Source organism: Saccostrea echinata, unplaced genomic scaffold (assembly GCF_033153115.1).
Source record: "Saccostrea echinata isolate AGI-Se365-2 ecotype Australia unplaced genomic scaffold, CSIRO_AGI_Sech_v1 ptg000003l, whole genome shotgun sequence".
NCBI lineage: Eukaryota > Metazoa > Mollusca > Bivalvia > Ostreida > Ostreidae > Saccostrea > Saccostrea echinata.
In genome coordinates, this window is record NW_026889752.1 from 2,477,156 (window position 1) to 2,503,956 (window position 26,801).

The following is a 26,801-nucleotide window of genomic DNA, read 5'->3' on the forward strand; positions in this document are numbered from 1 at the left end:
AAACTTATCGCACATCTACAGTTTTGAGGGGGTTTTCAGGGGAAGAAAATTGTTTTTGACTCCTATTGGCCACCAGAATAAAAATGAAAACTATAAAACCTTATTACACATCTACAGGAGACACCAACTATCATATTCTAAAAGATGCATTAGTTATTTCTTAATTTGTAAAAGGAATTCGAGGAAGAGAAAAGTTTGACAAACGGAAGTACTGACCAGGATAACAACAATACATCCAAACTTTCTAAATGCGGGTAAAATGAATTTCCCCATGGGGAATTTTTCGTTTTTTTTAATATCAAGGCACATTTTGCTATTTATAGACGTCACATGATGACTTTCTTGTAGCCTTAGACACTATACAATGAACAATAAAAACATTATGATCAATAACAATAATGATCTGGGCGCTGCCTTAACATACCACAGAATATATAAACCTTCATTCGAACAAACCTGAATCCCCTTTAACAAAGGAATTTCTGTGACAAGTTTGGTTGTAATGGCCCAGTAGTTCTGGAGAAGAAAATGAAAAGGTGAAAAAGTTTGAAATGACAACCTTTAAAAAAATACAAATCCTTTAAAACTTGCGGACACCCATTCTTCAATTAAAAGAAAATAAACGCAACCGGGCCTGAAATAGTATCCTCAATTGAAAAGGCATGTACAATGCATGTTTTTGCATTTTATAATTTTCATAAAATGAGTGGTAAAAAATATTTCACGAAAGATAATTTCAGTTTCAGTCAATTTCACGAACTAAACTGTTAGTTTATCAGTAAACTGCATATTCAGACAATTAAGTTTTACGATGTTTCTAAAAAGTGGATAGAAGAGCTCAAATTTTCTTGTGTTTCTTTATTCTAGCGTGTTTTATTGAAAGTAATAATTTAACTTTCATAATTCTAATAACGATTCCGGATTAAATAGAATAGTACACGTATAGAAATGTACTCCTGAAAAACTTGCATATACATGTATATTTACACGGGAAAGTTTAAGTTTTCTTTGAGTAAATGACATTGATATCGTGGGACAGGAGAGAGGCGTTAAGGATTAAGAATTTCTTGTGGCCTGACCCTACCCTTGGAGGTCATGATTTGAAAACTAGAAATATGTCCATAGGACATGAATGGCCAGCTAAATGTATATTACTAATGCAACATGAAAATTTGTATGAGTGTATGAAGTTTGATGAGAATATCTTGAACAGTTTCTTTAAAATTGAAGCTAAAATCTAAAAACAATTGGATATAGATGATAAATTCTCACCAAATTATGTATAAGTGTATGCTTACATAAAAATATCTTAAATTGTTTCTATAATACTAAGAACAACACAAATTAAAGAGAAGGGAGGTCAAAGTCACAGGAAAGTGCAAGGTGAAAAGTTTTTGATGCAGTTGAATAGCTTTCACTAATACATATCAGCATATTAGGTTTGATAAAAATATCTTGAATGATTTATTTAAAACTGAGCTTAACACTTATTTAAGGAAAGAGAGGTCAAGGTCAAAGGAAAGGTTGAGGTCAAAATGTTGATGCAGTTGAAAAGCTAACATCAGTATGTATTTACTATAAGCATATGAAGTTTGATAAAAATATCATAAATGGTTTATTTAAAACGTAGATAAACACTAATTTAAAAAAGTGAAGTCAAGGTCAAAGGAAAAGTCAAGGTCAAAAAAGTAGATGATAATCGTAGCTCTCAGCAGTAGGTATCAGCATATGAAGTTTGATAAATATATCTTGAATTGTTTATTCAAAACTGATATAGACACTAATTTAAGAAAAGTGAGGTCAAGGTCAAAAAGGTTGATGCAGTTGAAAAGCTTACATCAGTATATATCAGCATATGAAGTTTTATTACAGTAATTTGAATGATTTCATTAAAAATAAGCTAAACACTAATTTAAAGAAAAGTGAAGTCAAGGTCAAAGGAAAAGTCAAGGTCAAAAATGTTGATGCAGTTGAATAGCTTATATCAGTATGCATCAACATATGAAGTTTGATTACACTATCTTTAATGTTATCTTTAAAACTGAGCTAAACACTAGTTTAAGAAAAGTGAAGTCAAGGTCAAAGGAAAGGTCAAGGCTAAAAAATGTTGATTCTGTTGCATAGCTCTTATCAATATCTATCAGCATATGAAGTTTGATAAAAATATCTTGGATGGTTTCTTTGAAACTGAGCTTTGAACTGAGCTAAAAGCAAAGCATGACAGAAGGACAGACGGAAGGACAGACAGAAGGATGGAAGGATGTAAGACGGATATGACAAACACTATATGCCTCGGCCATATTCATGGAGGGGCATAAAAAATTTTAATCTACACTATATGAGGATGTTTCCATATCAAAATGACTAACAAGCAATTTCAAAGAATTGAGTCCCCTACTTTCCGTGTCTTAGTGTATGGGATGCCATTATTTATGGCATATTGTTTCAAATATGCACGCCCTATCATATGCCATTCAAAAGTAATCTGCAAAGTTAAAATTTTTGAAAATTAGGTAAAACATCAAGGTCAAGGGTAAAAAATCATAGCATGCTCGGAAACATCTTGTTACAGGTAAGGTACATGTCAAATATGAAAGTCCTCTCTCTTCTCAATCAAAAGTTATAAAGAAATATAACATTTTTGAAAAGTAGGTTAAACTTCAAGGTCAATGTCACAGGGTCAAAGGTCATGATATATTTAGAAAGGTCTTGTCACAGGTAATATACTTGTATAATATGAATGCCCTATCTTTTCTCTTTTAAAATGATCAATTTAAAATAATGTTAATTTTCTTGAAAAGTAGGTCAAACTTCAAGGTCATGGTCATGGGTTCAAAGATCATTGTACATTTAGAAAGTTCTTGTAGGTTATGTACATTTGAAATATGAAAGCCCTATCTCTTATTATTCAAAAGTTATGACCAAGGTTGAATTTATTGTGACAGACGGACAGACTGACAAACAGACAGACTGACAGACAAATGAGATTTAATGTCCCCTAGGTCCCTTCATGAAAATGGGGGACAATAGTGCCCTTGCTGTTCTTGAGAAGATTTATGATGGAAAAAATCCCCTGCATTTTTCTATGTAAATCTTTGGATCCCCATATGTGGCCCCACCCTACCCCAGTGGGTTATAATTTGAACAAATTTGAATCTACACTTAGTCTTTGTAAAAGAAAGTTTCAACATTCTGGGCCCAGTCAGTGGTTCTTGATAAGACTTTTTTAAATGATACCACCAAATTTTCACTAATTCTTGATTATCTCCCTTTGAAAGAGGGTGTGACCCTTCATTTGAACAATCTTGAATCCTCTTTACCCGAAGATGCTTTGTGGCAAGGTTGGTTAAAATTGGTGGTTCTAGTGAAGAAGACAGAAATGTGAAAACTTTACAGACGGACAGATGGATGACAGACAAAATGTGATCAGAAAACCAGAAAAACTCAAGTGAGCTTAAAACTTATGATCACAAGTACTTGGAAAGAGTTACAGTATTTGAAAAGCAGTTTTTTTTTTTCATGCATTGTTTTAAGAAGCTGAAAATGTATGACTTGTATCCATGTTGAAAAAACTGCACATTTTAGAAAACAGTATGATTAAAAATAATTAATCTTAAGCATGTCAAGGTGCTTTGAGTAGCAAAATAAGCTAAAGTGGTATAGCTAATTTAACCACAAAGCTTAGGTTAAGTCAATTTTAAGATGCACAACCTTTTCAACTTTTAATCATTCTTAAAATATTTATATCATCATTTCTGATTCAAGGGAAAACTAGAGATATGACCAGAAGTATATATATCTGTTGACTAATAAACATGTACATGTATATTGTTTTTTTTAAGTCATTTGTTTGTTTGTTGTTAAATGCCCCTCTCGGGAATTTTTCATTCATATGGAGACACCACCACTTAAAAATAATGAAGACGTGCAAGTCGGATTAGAGGTTAACATTCATTTTAGGAGTTTTCAACAATTAATACGTAAAGAGATAACTCCTTCCCCTCGCCCCTTCCCCTTCCCAGACCATTGTTTGTTCATGTATGCAAACTAATACTTTGTTTGATATAAAAAAAATGTGAATATATACAAATAGTTTAATGGTCCATCTCTTTGAATGATTTTCATTCCTAATTCTAGGAGGGTACATGGGTTGACCCAAATTCATGAATGATATGTCAAGCAATCTTATCATTGATGCACTTTTATTTAATTTGATGTAGTCATATTGTGAACATTTCCAGTTCATTAAGAGAGTGGGGATGACCTCCAGGGGTTCATAACCTTAAACCATTAGACATACATAACACGAGAAACAAAATTATGCATAGTCAAATGGAAAAGTTTTCTACTTTTTTGGAGTCACATGATCATTTGTCATTTCAGGGACAGGGAGCGGCTAGGAGGATTGCCCCCCCCCCCCCTCTTGAATTTGCATAGTTATTTAAATAGGACTATGATTATACTGATTTACAGAAGCAAATTAAAAAATGACTGGACGCCCTCCCCCCCCCTCCCCCCCCCCATAAAAAACGGACCCCACCATCATTGTTGTTATTTGTTTGTTGGTTTTTGATTTTTTTTTGTTTTGTTTTGGTTTTTTTTGTTTTGTTTTTTTTTTTTGTTTTTTTTTTTTTTTGCTTCACAGGAAATTCTGGGCTTGAATTTTTTTTGACTGAGGTGTGGACCCCCCCCCCCCTCCCCCGAGAAAATTCCTGGATCTGTGCATGTAATTGAATGTAATGTCGACAACGGGAGATAACTCTTCATAATGTGAAATTCGTTTACTGTGGCATCCGATGATTTTGATCCTTTTAAAACTTTAACCTAACCATTTGCATTTCGGTTTATTTTTCCCCAATCTATACTTAAATTTGTACTTACCGACTGTCATAGGTCCTGTTAACTTCAAGAAATATAATCCAATTAAAACACAAAATGAATTAATAATTCCTACTGATATACACGTAATGATGTTTTCACCACACTGCACCATGTGCAATCACTCGGCACACCACTGACGATTCGTACCTTATCTAACGTTCTAACGTTTGATGAAGGTGACGGAATCAACCAAGGTTTGCCGAATGCATGTGCAATCTAAAAATGATAATGGTAAAACTAGTACTAGTAGGGCGACGCAAGCCCAATGTGATGAAGAAATTTTTCAAAAAGGTATTCACATACATGTGCAGTACAAGAACAAATTTTAAATTATCATAACGATGTTTTTAACATAACTTTGCCATCTAGGCCTACTTCCAAAAACAGGCAAATTGTGTGTGAGGGGGGGGGGGGTGACAATATTGATTGGGTATGGCTTTTCAAGAGGGTTTTTGCCTAATTAAATACTAAAAAAAGGTTGCACATTTTGATAAATTCATTAAAAACGCTTTATACTAAAATAACATTATTTGTTGTTGAGAAAATAAATTTAAAAAGTTCAATTATGGGCCAAAAATTTATATCCCCCTTTTATCAAAACCTAATTTACATCATTAATTAAATTCTGTTATTTCAGACTGGTAATGAATTAAGTAAAGGAAATACCTATAAGATGCTCATAGGTCACATGGTCACCTGAACATTTTATGCTCGATCTGACAAATACATGTACTGTGTAAATTATAGAATTATTTTGGTTTTTTCCTTGGTAGGCCCAATATGAAGGAGTGTGCATTTAGAGGCAAACACCTTAGTGTGGGTATTACTGTCTCATGACAGCATCTAGTTAAGGTCTTCCGTCTTCACGGAAGACCTTATAGTGATTCTACTGTTTCTAATTATTCTTTTTTTTTTTGACCAAAATTTTGTGCACGCGATTTCTCAAAAACTATTCAGTAGTTTTCAATGAAACTTTCACAAATAATGAGATATTATATGAACTTTGTTCATCACAAGTAAAATTTGGAAAATTCCCTTCCGGTTCCAAATTATGGGCAAATTTCTGACTTTTAAATGGAATGTTGTCCGCGGCAAACCTAAAGAACGACTAAAAGTATGAACTGGAGACTTATTAGAGATTATAGAACATATCTTCTAGATTACTAGATTCACCTTTTCGTGCCACGTCACTTCTTCCGGTCGCTACCGGAAGCGAATTTAAAAAGTCGAATTTTTCAACTTTTTTTGTTTTCAATATATTTCAGTGATATTAGTAGGATTAATAGAGACTCTTTTCAGAATGCATAATATATAATTTGTTTAAAAAATTGATAATAAATATTATAATTATTATTAATATTTATTAGACAAATATTATGCACGCCATTTCTCGAGAAGTATTCAGTGGTTTTTGTCAAACTTTCAGGGATAATGCGTTTTATAAAGCCATTGTTACATTTAAAAGAATTTTGGAAAATTCACTTCTGGTTCCATATTACGGGCAATTTCCTGATTTTTATATGAAATTTTTTGCCGCGGCAGATCCAAAGAATGGCTAAAGATATGAACTGGAGACTTATTAGGGATGATAAAACATGACTTCTAGATTTGCGGAATTGCCTTTTTGTGCGTCGTTAATCGTTCCGGTCGCTACCGGAAGCGAATTAAAAAAGTCGAATTTTTCGACTTTTTTGTCTCTCAATATTTTAAATGATTTTACTAGGGATAATAGAGACTCTTACAAGAAATGGTCCCACTAGCGTAATGGTAGCGTGTTCAGTTTTCACGCGGGCGACCTAGACTCAATTCCCAGAATGTCTGGATTTTTTGTACCTTTTTTCAGCTGAAATATAATTCTGTATCTTTGAAATAATATCTGGTATAATGTTCCTTCGAATTCCTTCGATATATTTTACAATTTACGTTTTATAGTATTTCATGTATGAAGGAGTTCAAAGGAATGCAAAACGTAATACAGATAGTGTCATGAGTGAGGAATCAACTTCTCTCATGACGGAGAAGGGACGGAAGACCTTCTTGTTGCCATGGCAACAAGTTTCTAATTATTATTATTATTTTTTTTGGACCAAATTTTGTGCAGGCATTTCTCGAAATCTATTCAGTAGTTTTCAATGAAACTTTCACAAAAAATGAGTTATCATGTGAACTTGTTTCATCACAAGGAAAATTTGGAAAATTCGCTTCCGGTTCCAAATTATGGGAAGATTCCTGATTTTGAAATGGAATATTGTCCGCGGCAAACCTAAAGAACGACTAAAGGTATGAACTGGAGACTTATTAGGGATTATAGAACATGACTTCTGGATTAACATTATCGCCTTTTCGTGCGTCGTCACTACTTCCGGTCGCTACGGGAAGCGAATTTAAAAAGTGGAATTTTTCAACTTTTTTGTTTTTAAGTATATTTCAATGATATTAGGAGGGTTAATAGAAACTCTTTTAAGAATGCATAATATTTAATTTGTTTGAAAATTGATAATAAATATTATAATTATTATTGATTTTTTTAGGCAAGTATTGTGCACACGATATTTTGAAAACTATTCAGTGGTTTTTCGTCAAACTTTCAGAAATAATGCGTTTTAAAAAACCATTGTTACATTTTAAAAAAGTTTGGAAAAATTCACTTCCGGTTCCAAATTATGAGCAAATTCCTGATTTTTGGAATATTGTCCGCGGCAAACCTAAAGAACGACTAAAGCTATGAACTGGAGACTTATTAGAGATTATAGAACATGACTTCTAGTTTACCAGAATTGCTTTTTCGTGTGTCGTCACTACTTCCGGTCGCTACCGGAAGCGAATTTAAAAACTGGAATTTTTCAATTTTTTTGTTTTTCAATATATTTCGATGATATTAGTAGGGTTAATAGAGATTGTATAAAGAATGCATAATATATAATTTGTTTGAAAATTGATACTAAATATTAGAATTATTATTAATATTTTTTAGACAAATATTGTGCACATGATATCTTGAAAACTATTCAGTGGTTTTTCGTCAAACTTTCAGGGATTATGCGTTTTAGAAAGCCATTGTTACATTTTAAAGAATTTTTGGAAAATTCACTTCCGGTTCCATGTTACGGGCAATGTCCTTATTTTTAAATGGATTTTTTCCGCAGCAAATCTAAAGAACGGCTTAAGATATGAAATGGAGACTTGTTAGAGATTATAGAACATCACTTCTAGATATGTAAAAATGCCTTTTTGTGCGTCGTCAATACTTCCGGTCGCTACCGGAAGCGAATTAAAAAAGTCAAATTTTTCAACTTTTTGTCTCTCAATATTTTTTAATGATTGTACTAGGGATAATAGAGACTCTTATAAGAAATGGTCCCGCTAGCGTAATGGTTAGCGTGTTCAATTTTCACGCGGGCAACCTCGACTCAATCCCCAGAATGTCTAATTTTTTTGTACCTTTTTTTTCAGCTGAAACATAAGACAGTATCTTTGAATTGATATCTGGTATTATTTTCCATTTGAGTTAAGCGATGTATTATACAATTTACGTTTTATAGTATTTTATGTATGAAGGAAATAAAAGGAATGCACAACATCATACAGATAGTGTCATGAGTGAGGAATCAACTTTTCTGATGACGGAGAATTTTGTCTATGCGATATCTCGAGAACTGTTCAATAGTGTTCTGTCAAACTTTCAAGGATATTGCGGTATTAACTGCCTTTGGAATCTGGAATATTTTTTTAACAATTCGCTTCAGGTTCAAAGTTATGGACAGTTTTCTGATTTTAAAATAAAATTTTGTCGCCCTTTTTTTCAAAAATGGAAAAAGATATGAACTGGAGACTTGATAGAGATGATAGATGATGGCACGGTAAGAGATTAAGACACTTGACTTATATGAGCAACAGACCTTAAGATTTAGCCAAAACCATTTGGGTTAAGAGCGTCAGCCATCACTTCCGGTCGCCACAGGAAGTGATCAAAGAAACCGATAATTTCAACTTTTCTTTTTATAATTAAAAATTGCATCACTTCATTGCATCTTTTTTGCAGATTCGAATGTTGTTGGTCCCACCGGAAACAAAAACGACAACTTCCGGTAATAAGAGAAAAACTAAATAATTTGAGTATTTTACTTTCCAATAAATATTTTTTATAGATAAAGTATTTGAAATGAATTTTAAATATGTTATTCAGACTGCAAATGTCTAAAGTAATCTCAAATATCTTTCGAAAGTTCACTTCCTGTTGCGTGTTTTCTCTCTCCTCAAAATGAGAAATTGTCTGAGCGACATCTCAAAAACAGGTAAAAGATTAAAACACCAATTTTTTATGAGTAACAGACCTTGAGGAGTAGGCAAAACAATATTGGTTAAACGCTTCAGTCGTTACTTCCGGTCGTCACAGGAAGTGATCAAAGAAATAAAATATTTTAACTTTTCTTTTTTTAAATTAAAGTTTGCATCACTTTATTGCATCTCTTTCGCTGTTTTGAAATATGTTAGATTCCACGGAAACAAAAACGTCAGCTTCTGGTTTTGGGTGATAAACTACGTTATTTCTATATTTAACTTTCTCATAAATATTGCTTATCGATAAAGTACTTGAAATGTTTTTATGCATTTTGTAGATACTGCAAATGTCTAGAGAAACGTCAGAGTGTTTTTTTTAATAAATTAAATTCACTTCCGGTCGCTTGTTTACCTGTCCTCGAAATTAGAATTTGTTCTCACAATATTACTCGGCAACAGTAAAAGACTGAAGTCTAAAACTTTCAGGACTAATAGTCAGTCATCAGTTTATGTGAATCGCGAGAAAATCTCGTATCGCCGTTATTTCCGGTTGTGACAGGAAGTGATGCAAAAAAGTGAATGGTTAATGGTTATCGCGTTGAATTATCACACTGACGACCAAGGTTAAATCTCCAGAGTGTCTGAATTTCTTTTATCACCTTTTCAGCATGAATTCACGTTTTCATTTTCAAAATCGGACGGAAGACCTCTCATTGCTCGCAATAAGTTTCTAGTTATTATTCTTTTTTTTTTTTACCAAATTTTGTGCTTGCGATTTCTCGAAAACTATTCAGTAGTTTTCAATGAAACTTTCACAAAAACATGAGTTATCATATGAACTTTGTTCATCACAAGGAAAATTTGTAAAATTCGCTTCCGGTTCCAAATTATGGGCAAATTCCTGATTTTTAAATGGAATTTTGTCCGCGGCGTATCTAAAGAACGACTAAAGGTATGAACTGGAGACTTATTAGAGAGTATAGAACATGTCTCTTAGATTACCAGAATCGCCCTTTCGTGCGTCGTCACTACTTCCGGTCGCTACCAGAAGAGAATTAAAAAAGTCGAATTTTCAACTTTTTGTTTTTCAATATATTTCAATTATATTTGTAGGGTTAATAGAGAGTCTTTTCAGAATGCATAATATATAATTAGTTTGAAAATTGGTAAATATTATAATTATTTGTAATATTTTTTAGACAAATATTATGCACGCGATATCTCGAGAACTCTTCAGTGGTTTTTCGTCAAACTTTCAGGGAAAATGCGTTTTAAAAAGCCATTATTTAACTTGAAAGAATTTTGGAAACATTCACTTCTGGTTCCATGTTACGGACAATTTCCTGATTTTTAAATGGAATTTTTTCCGCGGAATATGTACAGAACGGCTAAAGATATGAACCGGAGACTTACTGAAGAGCATAGAACATGACTTCTAGATTTGCAGAATCGCCTTTTTGTGCGTCGTCAATAATTCCGGTCGCTACCGGAAGCGAGTTAAAAAGGTCGAATTATTCAACTTTTTTGTCTCTCAATATTTTTTAATGATTTTACTAGGGATTATAGAGACACTTATAAGAAATGGTTCCGATAGCGTAATGCTTAGCGTGGTCAATTTTCACATGGGCGATCTGGACATTTTTCAGCTGAAATATAATAATGTATCTTTGAAATGATATCTGGTATCATTTTCTGTTCGAATTACGCAATATATTTTTACATACAATTTACGTTTAATAGTATTTAATGTATGAAGGAGTTAAATGGAATGCACAACGTAATACAGATAGTGTTATGAGTGAGGAATCAACTTCTCTAATAATGGAGAAGGGACGGAAGACCTTCTTGTTGCCATGGCAACAAGTTTCTAGTTTTTTCTTCTTTTTCTTCTATTCCTTATTGGAACAGGGGAGTTTTGCATGGATCTTTCAAACCCTGTATTTATAAAAACATACAATTAGAATAGTTCATGATATATTTTTAATTACAATATCTATTTGTGCATTTTTTTGATAATGAAAAATCACCTCTATTGCATTAAAGTTTATTGATACAAAACAAATAATATACATAGGCTGAAATATGTTCATAAATTCACAGTGTTCAAAGTATTTCTGTTAAGTTAACTTTAAGATTGCCTGTGTCAAAAAACAAGAAATTACAACAACTGAATGATACTTTTTGACATGGAAAATTAATATTGAAAAAAATAGAGAAACTCAATATAAGAAGGATGTCGAAAAATTTTATTCTCAATGTCGCTTTTGTGAATATGAATGGTCCGATAGGCAGGACAGCCCCTCAAACAATATATTTCACCGGAAAAAGCCGGGCAGCTCAGGTTTCCTGCTGAATAGATTACAAATTGGTATTGGTAAATACTAGTACTTCCTTAAATAGGATTGACCTTCCGGTAAAGAAATAAAGAAAGTCCTTATCCCTAGACTGCTTGGTCAAGATTTTGAATTACAATTTGCTTCTTGTTTTTGAAACAACACGATTGTTGTATAAAAATTAAGCTAAGAATTCATCTATTATATATATTGTTTTCTTTTCCTTTATTTACACATAGCTTTTTATTGATTCTAGATTTTTTGAGATAGATCACTGTTCGTTGTCTTCACCCTTTTCATTATAATTGTTCTTTATGCTTCAATGAGACTTTATTGATCAGTGTATATCTACAGTAAGACCTGTCTTATCCGGGCACCACTCGTTCCAAAGAAATTAGCCGAATTATGCAACATTCCGGATTAGACAACACTTCATAGAATTGAATTAACTGCAAAAGGAGTTCAAGTTCACAACGCATTAGACAAGATTTCTGATTATGAAACACCGGATTACAAAAGTTTCACTGTAATTATAAACATATTTAGACTCATTGGACAACTGTATAAAAGTACAAAAATGTCCAAATCTTTCTAAGCAGGTAGAACTTAGTGAGAAGATTAAAAAAAAAAACCCAGAGGAAATTGTTAATTTAAAACAGGAACTTTCCGACAACACAGAAAATCACTTTATAATTTGAAACAATTCATATATCACTGGAACATTTAACACTTGATTATCTTCAGAAAAGTGACAAAACATTTGATTCTGTTAATTATGTAATATCATAGATCGAACTAACCTTGAGGAAACCGTTCACGGTAGCTCAGTCGGTAGAGAGCTCGCTTCGTGATCGGGAGGTCGTGAGTTCGAATCTCGGCCGCGACTGACCTAAGTCGATAAAAAATGGGTAGCAACTGTTCCTTCGCCATGCGTTCGGCACTTTGAAGTGAAAGTTGCGGGTCCTTCGGATGAGACCTTAAAAACCGAGGCCCCGTGTCACGGCAGGCGTTGGCACGATAAAGATCCCTTACTGCTCAATGGCCCTGAGTGCCGAGTAAAGGTCAAAATTTGAAGCCCTTCACCGGTATATGGTGACGTCTCTTTATGAGTGAAAAATTCTGGAATGGGACGTAAAACAACATACAATCAATCAACAACCTTGAGGAAAATAAGAAGTAATTATTGGTTTAATTAACAGTAAAATATATGACAGGCTGATACAAATTAGGGATATACATATTTCTTTAATATAATAAACTACCCGCCAAAATTTACAAATAAAATAATGAACCTTAAAAATTTATTTTTCTGAAATCTTGTCTCAAACCTCCTCCCCCCCCCCCCCAAAAAAAAAAAAATAAATAAATAAATAAATACATGTAAATAAATAAATAAATAAATAAATAAATAAATAAAAATAAAAATCCAAGCTAATTTAAAATAAGATTTTTTCCCAAAAGTATTCAATGTATAATAAGGTCTATTCTTAGAGATATATTGTTGCAATAACTGTGAAGGCTGATTTTTTTCTGATCCCACATCTGATGTTTTAGAGGTCCGTGTTTTTCTCTGCTCCTGATTTGTATTGATTGAATAGGCTTTTGAGATTGAATACTGTTCGTTTTCTCCATATTTCATTTACAAATATTGGGAACATATGTTTTGATGAAAAGTGTTGAACGTTTTTTGTAGAAAATATATTCTTTCCCGTTTTTTTTAAACTTTGGGTAGCATAATAGAAAGAAGGTATACGTTTATGTCAATTCTTTCTTTCATTTCATTTACTGCAAGACATCAATATATCTTCTAACGGTCTTTAATCAAAATAATAAAAGTCCATGTTATCATTCAATACAAAACTGAGGAAAACATTGAGAAAATTCTATAAATGTTCTATACTTTCTACGTATTTAAAGATATTACATATAGATGCAAAATTTAAAATATTTCACTTTAGTTTTTCTAGATGATTTTTTTTCTTTTGCATCTCTACAGGAAGAAAAATCTCTTCAATGCAATATCATTCATTTTAAGTTTTCGCTTTGTTTGAGTTTATTTTGAATATCTAACAAGCTGTTCACTTCCGATCTCCGTATAACCCCGGCGTCTGGGGGAAGAACCTGTCCAGTAACAGTGTTTAATGACCATAACCAGAGACAAGAGGAAGAACCCAAAGAAGAAAACCATCATAAACACCACCATAACGACATACGACGTGTAGTTTATTGTAAAGACTTGAGTATCATCGGATTCACCTTCATGTTCTTCATGTCCTTTGGTGGTGATATCAGATACAGCTGAAATTTAGATGAAAATAACATATCATTTTCATTTCCTAGGTCGGAAGAATATCGTCATTAAATGCGAATTTTCAGAAAATTAGAATTGAATTACCAGGTAGCTGTAAAAAAATGTCGTCGTCTCTTTCAAATTCTGATTTTTTTTTTTATGAGTGTGACTTTAAGGAAGATTTAGAATTGGATTCCACTTTGAGACTCCAACACTTTGGAAAATGTGGGGAGGTTTTGGCATCTCATGTGGCTCCCCTACCTGTATTACAACGTCCATCCCAAGGCTCATGTGGTCATCAAGATGGCAGTGCATGAACCAAAATCCTACAAATGTCCTACATATGAGAGTGTATGAACCAAAATCGTGCAAAAAGGTAGTAATCATTTATCTGCCAAAAATCCAATTACATGAATCTATATTAAAACAATGCAACAAAGTTTGAAAATAACATACCTGGGTTGTTGGTTGTTTGTTTGTAGCCGAACAACAATAGTCCCTAAAAGGCTCCACCAACGTGTCTTTGTGGGGCGGATCTACAATGTTTATATCTGGAATGTTACCATACTCCCAGCTAGAATTCCGCCATCTTGCTTTACTGTAGTTATTGAAATATTCTATGTCTTGAATTTCCTTTTCAATTAGCCCTGTTGTCTTGTTGATAACTGGGATTCCGTACTTTAGGACGTGAAAACGATTTCCATGGAGATGTAAAGGGTGAGCAGATCCTCTGGTTACATTAACTACAAGCACCATTCAAAGATCGCTAAAATTTTTGAGCAAAAACAATAGACTTCATTGTTCTTCTTTTACTTTTAAAAATCAAATTGAAATATTTTTTCTGCTTTTCTTACTCGTTGTTTTAGCTTAAAATATATTCTTATTTTTAAGAGAAAAGAATATATTTCAGTTAATTAATGAACGGCAATGGTATGAAAAGTGAACAGAAATAAATCTTTTACAAAACAAATCAATTAAGTCTTTTTTTTTATTTTTATAAAAAAGTATGATAAAAAATAAATCAAGAGGACCATGGGCCACAATTTACCTTACCAGAGGACTCTTCCATATGAATATGACTAATCATGCAAGGCTTTGCCGTTCTTGATCAGATTTTTTTTTTTTTTTTTTTTTTTTTTTTTTTTTTTTTTTTTTTTTTTGAAGATTTGAAGATTTTTCCTTTGCATTCCTATGGAAAACATTGATTGCCCATTCTGACCCCACCTTATCCCCGGGGTCATGATTTAAACAAACTGGATCCACATTACCTGCGGGTGCTTCCAAATATATATGACTTATCATGGTTTTACTCTTCCTAGGAAAAAGTTTTTAATTACCTCTACTATATATTCCTTGTAAAACATTGATCCCCCATTTCTACCCCACCCTTCACCAAGGGGCCATGATTTGAACAAACTTCTACACTACCTAAGAATAATTCCATATAAATAAAATGTAATGTTTCATAAAATGTTTTATATGCAAGCTTTTTTACATTGTTAATGTCAAGTCAATTAAATTTTGTAGTTATCATTAGTATGTTGTATTAAGGTCGGGTTCAACTTTAATCGGGATCGAGTTCCCAATATTTGATCCGGTGGAAACATGAGGTTATGCACTCTCTACCATCGGCTCATTAATTCACCTCTGTCATTGGTTTGCGTATATCACAGTGATAAGCACAAGAAATAGTGCGTCTCTTTTAATTCATTATAGTTAAATGTCTGGAGTAATGATAGTCCTTAAAGATAGATATTTACTAAATAGATATAAAACTATAAGTTTAATTTGAAATAATACTTGAAATGTTATGTTTTTAACGTTATGTCAAAAATCTTGACGCGAGCCCATTGCAGAGGTGTCTGAGAGAGGAACGAACGACAACTCTGCATAGGAGATTGGAGGTTATGGTAATTTTAATCTGAGCTACAAAGTGAAGAATTGTTTCATATATTTATCAAGAATTGGTTATATTGACATATCATTGATATCATTTAACTGCGTAAACAAAATTAGACATTTTGATAGTGAGTCGGGTGGAGAAGTGACCTTAGGACCCGCGATCTGGCAAACTCCAGTTTCGTGATACATGCATATGTATCCACACTGAGGGTGGCTTCTGCCTTCTGCTTTATTTAGATTGGTAGTAATGATTTATCAGACTCATAGGCAATACGAAGCGACGTAGCTCGACGAATCATGGGACTGACACAGTTTTTACTTTTAACTAATAACTTTTCTGATGTAATAATTGGACACTTGTTACGGAGACATCCCCCCGAGAATACCAAAGATATTGATACCAGTAAACTGCTTCATGACCAGTGTCACCACCGGGGATTCTTTGGCTCGGATAGGAAGTATTTGGTCTGTGATGGAGTCCACTTAAAAGACAGCATGACCACCGGTTCTTGGACAAATGTCTACAAACATGTCCATGCCTCTCAATTTGACAGGACAGGCAAAGACACAAGGACTAGATAAGTATCAATACTAGTGCATTGCACACACGGTGTTTAGTAAGTTTCAGTATGGAGATTTACCCATGTTTAATGATTGGCTATGCTAGTGGTAATGCTGGCTTCGTGCTGCTGTTAATTCATGTAAGACAGTGCTGGTGATTATATTTAATCATATTTATTACTACATGTAGGTGCTCTGCACATTATGTCAGCTGTCTTCATAGTAAGCTGTCGGATCAATTTGTATTGATTTCTATAGATTTGTGCAAAGGCAACAAGTCTGTTTTTTTTTAATTCTTCCTGACAACTGCAGTAGTTGGAAAGATTTGTTTATTTTTAAAAAAGTGGTTGCCTATAATTGATGAGCGATAGTTGCAGCGAAGTTTTTTTTTTTTAAAGTTCATTTCCAAATTAAACTGAAATGAGCTTTGTTTCAACTTTTATTTTAATATGAGCTGCAACTAATATGAATGTGGACCATGTTGACTGACCTGTTAGTATTGGTCAGTTTGTGGGGGGTCACCTATGGATCTCTATATTTTATGTGAAGGCAACAAGTTTATTTTTTTTTTATTCTTACTGACAATTGCAGGAGTTGGGAGGATCTTTTCATTGATTTAAAAGTGGTTGCCTATAATTGTCATGACATACTTGCAGCTAAGTTTGTTTATTTTAGCTCATTTCTAAGTTAAACTGAAATGAGAATATATTTTTTCAACTTTTATTTATTATGAGCTGCATCTAATATAATTTATACCCGACCTGTTCATGCTAATTCTTAAAATGATACTGATATCTAAACAACTTTCATTGTACTAAGAGTTAACCCCACCTTTAACATGATAAAGATGTTAGCATGTTGTTTCATTATTTTGTGCATATAAATGGGTGGGGTACAACTAGTATCATATTATATTTTCATGTGTAAAAATTGCAACATGCTTGGACTCATCGTAGAAAAAGATGCCACCAAAGATTAAGGAAAGGAAATCTGTTGCAGATCCACAACCACCAGGAAGGATAAGTTACACACTCAAAATGCTCAAGCTCCTCCTGTGGATTCTATTGCACATATCTGTGTTGGATGACAAATTATCATTGTCTCCAGTAAGCTGATCTGACACCAGTGACAACATTTGTTTTTAGGTGAGTCGGTGGCAGATACAGTCAATTTATTGACCTTAAATGTTAAAATGCCATCTAGTTAAACTCACAGTCAACAAAACAATCATGGGACCAGTGGACAACAGCCTATCTGATATTTGTGTCCATATACACAGAAAATTATCCCAAGGGTATGCCAGTCTGCTTAAAAATTGCTGTACTGTTCGGGAAATTGGGAGTTCTAATGGGGTTGGCCTATAGAGATATTATGATGAGAATGTTAGTGGCCCCGTCAGTTAATTGAAGTCCCTTGGCACCTTCCTATTACCGAATACATGGTCAAACTTGTATTCTCACTCGCTCTTTTGGCTTCTTACAATACACCGCAAACTGCTCAAATACAATACAGTGGGTGTGCTTTAACTACAATAATGGCATGGAATGTAAATACTTACCATGTTATATCAAGTATATCTGCCAAATATATTCAGTATATACAGTAAACAACAACCCAAAATAAAAATGGAGCAAATCAACTGAAGCAAATCTAACACCAAACGAAACAATTTCAACAACAATAGAGCATGAAATGCTTCTTCTAGAGTTACAGGGTTATGACAAGGTTTTACTTGACTTTCTAGTTGACAATTTTAAATATGGTTTTAAACTTGTTTACGATGAGTTTCTTTGGACCTCTGTTAGGAACAATCATTCATCTGTTTAAAAAGTCTGATGATAGCTGACAAAATGTTGGAGACGGAACTTGGGCTCAATTATATTTCAGGTCTACATACATTAAAACCTTTTGATAATCTTATGTGTTCACCATCAAGGCTTGTGCCTAATAAACTTACCTTCATTACCTATTCTTTCCAGAGGGTAATTTGGTAAATGAACACATTTCGCGATAAATACTGCTGTGCATCATCATTTTATAGAAAATGTAATACAGCTAATCAAGAAGTTTGGGACGGGACACTTTTAGTTAAGTTAGACATAAAGGACAGGTTTCAAAATATCCCATTCCACCCTTCAGACTGTCATTTTTTAGGCTTTATGTGGGATGATCAAAATTATTCTGATAAATGTTTACAAATGGGGGCCAGGTCATCAGGTCAGTTGTTTGAGAGGTTAAGCACAGTTTTACAGGGGATTATGTTAACTAAATATCAGGCGACCGTTTCACTAACAGATCGTAGCTCACAAACGTAGACGTAAATGTGAACGTAGCACGTAAGTGCGTTTCACTAAGAGTTACGATTTGATATATACCTTTTTTTAGTAAACGATTTTCCATTAATTAATTGTCCTTTTATTTCTTTTTGAAGACTGAGAAAAATTGATGGTGATTTTTTTACTTAGTTATGATCTTTTCCTTTCTTTCGTTCTTTCTTTCTTTCTTTCTTTCTCTTCAACAAATACACCTCCTCAGTCAAAAGAGTTCCAATAAGTTGGTCGTAACTCGCTTATCGTAAGTGCTACGTCTACGACGTGTTTTGTGAAACGCTCGTATACGTTCACGTAAAATAATCGTAAACGTAATCGTACGTTTACGATCTACGATTTGTTAGTGAAACGGTCGCCAGGCCTCTGGTTTCCCTCATTCCATTGATGATTTTTTTTCTTCATAGGACCAGAATCATAACAAAAATGACTCTCTGATGTTCAGAATTTGAAAACACGTGTCAGAGATTAAGAGCCATTCTCTATAACGACTTGAACTTTTATATAGGAGCTGTGGCACGCATAGTCTCAGAATTTCTCCAAACTCTCTATGCTAAAAGTCTTTGATACCGTAAACTTAAATAAGGCAGAAATTGGTTGCTACGTGTCATGGTTACCATGGCAACATATTCTAAAGTTTGAAAAATGGCATTTTTCAACATGTTCAGAGTCTCACAGTTAACGTTTGCAGCAAAGCAAACAAGTGTCAATGATTGTTTCTGAAAGTTGAAGGCCTGATGTCTTAAATGCATGATAAAAATGTTTGGTAAATCAACTATTTCATACGTTACTATGGAAACAAAGTATTCAAAAGTAATAATTTTGCTCATTTAATTTTATAAAATCATACACTTAAGAATAAAATATAGGTTGAAATGCAAGCAAATAATAGACAAAAGATCCTTGTAACATATACCAAGGAAGAAATATTATATATCTTATAGGTTGGCAATGGTTGCCATGGTTTTAATACCAAGAAGGGATTTTAAATTTACTTCTTATTGTTTAAATCTAATCCTATCTTTTTAAAAAGCATATTTCTGTATAACTAATGATCAATTTTTAAAGATGTTCATGTGGCCCTAATTTTCACATTTCAAAAAATTCAAATTCAATTCTTTAAATAGAGCGTTGGAAATAAGCCGAAAAAATATGCATAAAAATCTGAAAAAATATTCTGTTTCCTTGGATACGTACCCTTGTATGTAGATTCCCAAAACTTTTATGATTGATAATTATGAACAACTAACCTGACTTTCAATTTTGACTGCCACCCAATCTCTAACTGGATGCAAAAAGCTGGCACATAGGGTTAAATATTGATATAAATTAACAAAATCGAACATTTTCCCTTCTTGGTTACAACAGTGTTGTATTTTTCAACAAATGTTATCAATATATGATATTCAACTTTAGTTCTACCAGATAAGTACTATTCAAGGTGAGTCAAATAATATGTTTCTTGAATAATAGGTAAGTAAATTCCTAAGGCAGCAAAAAAAATATCACTTTAAACAACTGGTTCATTGTTTCAATGGTTACATTGCAAAGTAACAATTAATCCCAATTTTTCTGGTATTGTTGGTGTTGCAAGGTCCTAAGGACGTATATGCGCCAGTCATGAAATTTATTGTTTTTCCTGAAGATAGTAGCATTAACCCAATCTTAGCAACACATTTTGCATGCTAACACTGTGTTACCATGGCAACCATGAAAGTTATTTTTAGAATAATATTGCCAATACCTAATTACTTAAGGTCAAATATTTTTATTGTTTTTTCTTAGGTTGATGATTGAATTTGATCATTTAACTCCTATAATTAGTGAATATTGAGCGTTTTTCTGCATTTTTCAGCATCTAAAATGTATTCCAAATGTACCCATGGTTACCACTTATTTAGAAATAAATTCTAAATAGTTTCTTTATAGCATAAGTGGCAACAAGGTGTCAGGTTTTTGTGAGAATGGTTTGTTTGTTATTCTTAGTCTTTATTAAGACTTAATAAAGATTCAAGGTAGCTGAAAATCTCAATTTTTCCAACTTTTCTGGCTGTTACCATGGCAACCAAGACACATAGCAACGAAATTTTATTTGATATATATTTCTGTTGTCAATTTGTAATAATGGGCAAAGTTTCATCAAAATCGGTGACCATGCGTGGCAAAGAAGTTTAAGTGGTTACAGAGAATCGCTATTAAATAGTCATACTGTCTTGCCAACAACTTGGTTGACTATGGAAGAGGTAGATTCGTGTTTTTGGGATGTCAGTAACCTGTGGACAAACTTCTAAATATGATACAATTGCTGTCAAAGACAACACATAGAAAGAAAATACAGTTAAAAGAACTGCAGTCTTTCTTAGGTTTGCTTAATTTTGCTTGTAAAGTGGTAGCACCTGCTCATGAAATATTTACTCTTAATAGATTAAAGTTGTCATGCTCCTAGATAAACTCAGTACTTAAAATTAGTGTGCTGACATTTAAGCATGGCATTTCTTTTGATGGCAAATCTAATTTTTATCGGGATGAATGGATTTCTTCGCAGAAATTTCATATGTATATCTCTGCATCTGGTAGTTGGGCTTTGCAGCTGTCTATGGGTCATTATGGTTTGTGCAATCTTGGCTAGGCATTCAAACAGTCTATCATTCTTATAAAGTGTTTTTCCATATTGTTTTCCAAATGGAAATTTGGCTTCTTTAATTGAGTAATCAAAATTTTGGCTGATATTATAGCTGTTGTTGGAGTTGTCATTAAATTGTCGAGCAGGGACAAAACATTAATTAGTTGTTGCTGCATTTGACTTCAATGATATCTAAAGGAAAGTTATCAAAGGTCCCCAAACACTAAGTGACAACTGCTGACACTAAATTTCCAATCACAGAACATTATTCTTATCATAATTTTATCTGCTTTATATCACAGGGTTCAAAAAGCTGATAGGAATCTTATTTGTCGGCACTCTTCCTCCTTGCTATTCATGCTTTCATGCACTTAGGTGAACAATGAAAACTGAGCACAGATCACACTCAGGTACTCCAAAATCAAATGATAGGCAGCCGATAATAATTACCTTGACAGACAATAACCTGAATTGTCAGTTTGTTCATTTAAATTTTAAAACTGTACATTGCTCAATATCAACACACATCTGGTCCTTTATTCATCTTCAAATCTGGTGATCAAGTTCCTCACAGTTTTATGGCATCTCCCTTGTAACATGCCATAAATTTTATAGGCTTTGATTCCTCCTTTACTTAAGATATTATTTTGCATTTGTGCTGCCCCAGAGGTGGCAAAGAACGAATCGTCTGAAAATGTCATCCACCAACTTGATTGTTGGCATTCTAATGCAAAGAGGCATTACAGTATAATAAATACTTTCAAGTTCAAAATTTTGCAAACTTGGTCTTAAGGATTGCAAAGTTAAATATTTCCTTTTATACATGTACTGCCGCCGAACATCATAAATAGAGAAGTCAACATCCGGCATCTCTATGTTGGTAAGTAAGATTAGGCAATGTATTAGCTTCTGATGTAACATTATTCATTGTTTTATCATTAATTTTGTAAATCTGGTCATAAGACCACCATATGGCTGCTCAAATAGTTGTAAATCCTCTATTGTAATTAACTCTGTATAATTCAGTTTAAATGGCTGCTTATATAAACTGTATTTTAGATAGTGAGCTCAGCATTTATGTACTTACAATGTTTTACATAGACTGCTTACTAATCTCAATGAATAAAGCATATGGCTGCTCATATAAACTGTAATCTAGTCAATGAGATCAGCATAGTTTTGTTAAAAATGTGTTACTTAAACTATGTACCATGTTCCTGAGGTCAGCATATGGCTGCTCATGTAAATTGTATGCTAATTATGAGCTCCGCATATTGTGATCTTAAATTTTACCTGTGTAGACTGTGAGCTAAGGCACAAGAGTTTAGCATATAGTTGCCCATATAATCTGTATTCTGTCAGTTAGGTCAGCATAGTTTTACTCATAAATGTGTTAAACTATGTACCAATGTTCATGAGGTCCGCATATGGCTGCTCATGTAAATTGTACTTTAAATTTTGCTTGCAAAGACTGTGAGCTACGCAGGTAGGTTAAGGCATCCCGTAGAATATCACAATGCACTCTGTGCCTTCACATCTCTGAACTACCAAAATATGACGTCATAATGGAAAATGACGTCAAGTCACTGCAAACTTGAGGTGTTATGACGGGGAGAGTGTCATGAACTTTACACTTTATTTCAAACTGCTTGTAAAATGCTAGATAGCTTTTGCAAAATTCACGGGTCGTTAGAGGTTTTTTAAGTCTTATATGTCCTAATATTTTAAAATTACACCGCTTACCTACCCTTGATTGAAATTCAGCATGTTCAAAATGCTTATGAAAAATGTACTTTTGTAATGTACTCTGTTTTATACCCGTGGTTGGAGGTAGAATTTATTTTGTGTGTATAAAAGAGTCTGGCGCAGGTGATTAATGAGGATTAATCTGAGAATTTTTGTGGAAATCTGTAAAAAGAAGTGGTTCTCTAACTGAATCTTGCTTGGGAAAAATATGTGTTGGCTTTGTTTTAATACAGATTACGATATTGTGTGGAAAATACCCTCAAATTTGTAGGTAAGTTGAATATCTCAGGAAATATTTTGTACCCAAGTAATACTATGACTTTTCCCAAGCACATTTCGGATACACAAGGATACGATGAGTTTATTTATATAACAAAATGTTAATAATTATTGTGTTAATCAGCTGCGCCGAAGCGATTTATATGAAACACTTCAAAAAATTATAAATGACAGTCACGTGATCAACAAAGTCATGTGATATCACAGCAACTATGCTAATATATAGCCGAGGACTCTTTTTATATAAATTGGAAGTACTAAAGTTCAATACTTATAAATCAAAACCAAAACCGACCTCGTAATGACATATTATGTTTTGAGCGCATTTTAAAGCTTCGGGAAGCCTTAGCATAGCTTCGTAAGATACATGAGGTCAACATATGGCTGTTCATGTAAATTGTATGTTAAAATCTGCCTGCATTGACTGTGAGCTAAGTTACATGAGGTCAGCATATGGCTGCTCATGTAAATTGTATATTAAAACCTGCCTGCATAGTCTGTGAACTAAGATACATTAAGTCAGCATATGGCTGCTCATGTAAATTGTATGTTAAAATCTGCCTGCATAGACAGTGAGTTAAGGCACTCGAGGTCAGCATATAGCTGCTGATATAATCTGTATTCTAGTCAGGAGCTCAACATGAATTTGTTTATAAGTAGTGTGCATAAGATCAGCATATGACTGCTCATATAAACTGTATTTAGTCCATGCATGTATATGTTTAGTCATTGAGGTAGACATGTTTGGTTCATGTTTATGCACCAATTTGTATACATTATATTAATAAAACATTGTTTTTATACACTCTGAAATTTTATACAGTTAATTGTAAAATTGATTATTGTAGTGTTACCATAGTCAATCAAATACTTTTCACAAAAACCTCCTTTTTGGCAACTTTCGTTCAATGTAATTCAAATCAAATGCCTTTTCCTTGGGTGGCGCTGCATGCGTCATGCAAGCATTTAGCATGCAGTGTGGCCTCTTTTTGTACGCCACCTTCTTGTTGCACAAACTTTATAAACAATATATATATAACAATAGCTGGGATCAGCACTAAGTTGCAATGTATCATATCTAAATTGAAATTATTTATCATTTGACCTTATCCCAGCTTTTAATGTACACTATTGTAAGTAATTGTGTATTATACATGCTTCTGTTTCACTACTTGTCATTTATCTTGGCAATAAATGACATATTCACTAAGCTTAAGTTTTTCTGTTTTCCTTCAGTGGTTCAAGCAACAAGAACAAGCTTCAGAAAAGGCATTTAATATAATGTTACTAAAGGGTGTAATTTGTTTAATGAAAAACGTTGTGAATATAAATAAAATTTTATGTTTCATAAAATGTTTTATATGCAAGGTTTTTACATTGTTAATGTCAAGTCAATTAAATTTTGTAGTTATCGTTGGTATGTTATATCAAGGTCGGGTTCAACTGTAATCGTGATCGAGTTCCAAATATTTAAATCCGGTGGAAACATGAGGTTATGGTAATTTTAACCACCACCTCCCTTCCTCCTCCCATGTATAATTATGTTAGTGGAAAATGTTGTAATTGAGAAACTTTTGTTTTGACTATTCTTACCATGAAGATTTAATGCACTTTTTCTTTATGTAAAATGTGTTTTCTCTTTGCGATTTACAAATTATTTGAATTTGTTTTTAATTTATTCCTGTTAGTAAAATACGAGTGACGCCTCTTTTTGTGCGACACCTTCTTGTTGCACAGACTTTGTAATCATTATTTATAGCAATAGCTGGGATAAGCACTAAGTTGTAATGTATCATATCTAAATTGAAATTATTTATCATTTGACCTTATCCCAGCTTTTAATGTACATTATTGTAAGTAATTGTATATTATACATGTTTTTGTTTCACTCCTTGTCATTTATCTTGGCAATGAATGACATATTCACTCAGCTTAAGTTTTTCTGTTTTCCTTCAGTGGTTCAAGCAACAAGAACAAGCTTCAGAAAAGGCATTTAATGTTACTAAAGGGTGTAATTTGTTTAATGAAAAACGTTGTGAATATAAATATGAATGATAATGACTTTGCTGTTCTTGTAGAAGTAGATTTTTAAAAGATATTTTTATACATTCCTATATATATCTCTGATCGCCTGTTTTGGCCCCGAACTACACTCGGGGCTAATAATTTGAAGGAAAAAAATGAATATACACTAGCTGAGGATGTTTCAGAAAAAATATGACTAATAAGGGCTTTGTTGTTCTTTAGAAGAGGAATTTTAAAGATCTTTCCTTTATATTCCTATGTTAAACTTTGATCCCCAATCGTGGCCCCGTCCTTTTCCTGGGAGTCATGTTCGAACAAATTGCAATCTACAGTACGTAATGTGGTTTTTCAGAAATTTTTATAAGCCACTGAATTCTTAATTACATCTCTTTGAAAGAAGGCGTAACACTTCCTGTGAAACCTTTTTTGCAAGTTTGATTGAAATTAGCCTATGATTCTGGAGAAGTCGAAAAAGTGAAAAATTTACAGACAACACATGACACACAGACAGCGGGACGCCGGACACTTACTGATCAGAAAGCTCACTTGAGCCTTCAGCTCAGGTGAGGTACAAAGGAAAAAAAAAATTCCTTCTAGTAGGCATGGCCATGGAACACACTTTTATTTAGATTAAGAAAAAATGAAATTGATAATTCTTCTACCCTCACCCGTCAATACAAGCTGTGCTGTTTTCCACGCATCCAGCTTAACAACGTGAGTACATCGGCAGTATACCCCACAGTTGTTCATGTGGTCGTTATTACATACAATGGTCCTGTCTTCTACAATATCTGGAGATACCTACAAAAAACGGTTTACATTATTAAACTGGCAAGAAATTTAATTTGTCAGTCTAAAAAATTATGCGTTTTGAAAGCTGCATTAGGGAAAGGTTTGTCCCCATTTTATTTTACCCTTATTCACCCACGTTGCCTTTAGGAGAAAGTACAATCGGATCCAATTGAAAATGGTAGATTTGTCTTTTCGTAATGTTTTTGGGCGAAGTCAATTAAAAACAAAAGATTGAATATAATAAAAGCGCACTGAAGGGGCATTGGTGGACTTTTGTAATGAATCGTGTTCACTGCCGGTCGACGACGCATCAAGTCAGTCCCTAAAACTTCGAATATTTTCAAAATAATGCTTCTGTAAAAATGTCAAAAAAAAAAACATTATATCGTGAAAGAATTGTTTAATTTTCATTGTGAGATTTATTTTTAAATCAATACGTAACCTCTGAAATTAAAGTTCTGGAAGATCTCCTAAAAATAGTCACGTGAAGTGGGAACGTCTACAGGATAGGATTTGTTTGACTATGTTGTGACACTGCCCTTAGATCCGCCACAGATAGACATTTCGTGTGTGGCTCCTTTTAGCCATCGTTATAAGACTACAAATAAATGTTCATATCAATAGAATAATATAACTGTCCTTGAACACTGACTGATACAACAAAAACTCTAAAATATCTCAAAGTATTTGATTATTTCTATCAGCTTCATGTCGTTTTTCTAGTTCCAATTTGGAAAGATAACCTGGTATTTGGAAAAGCA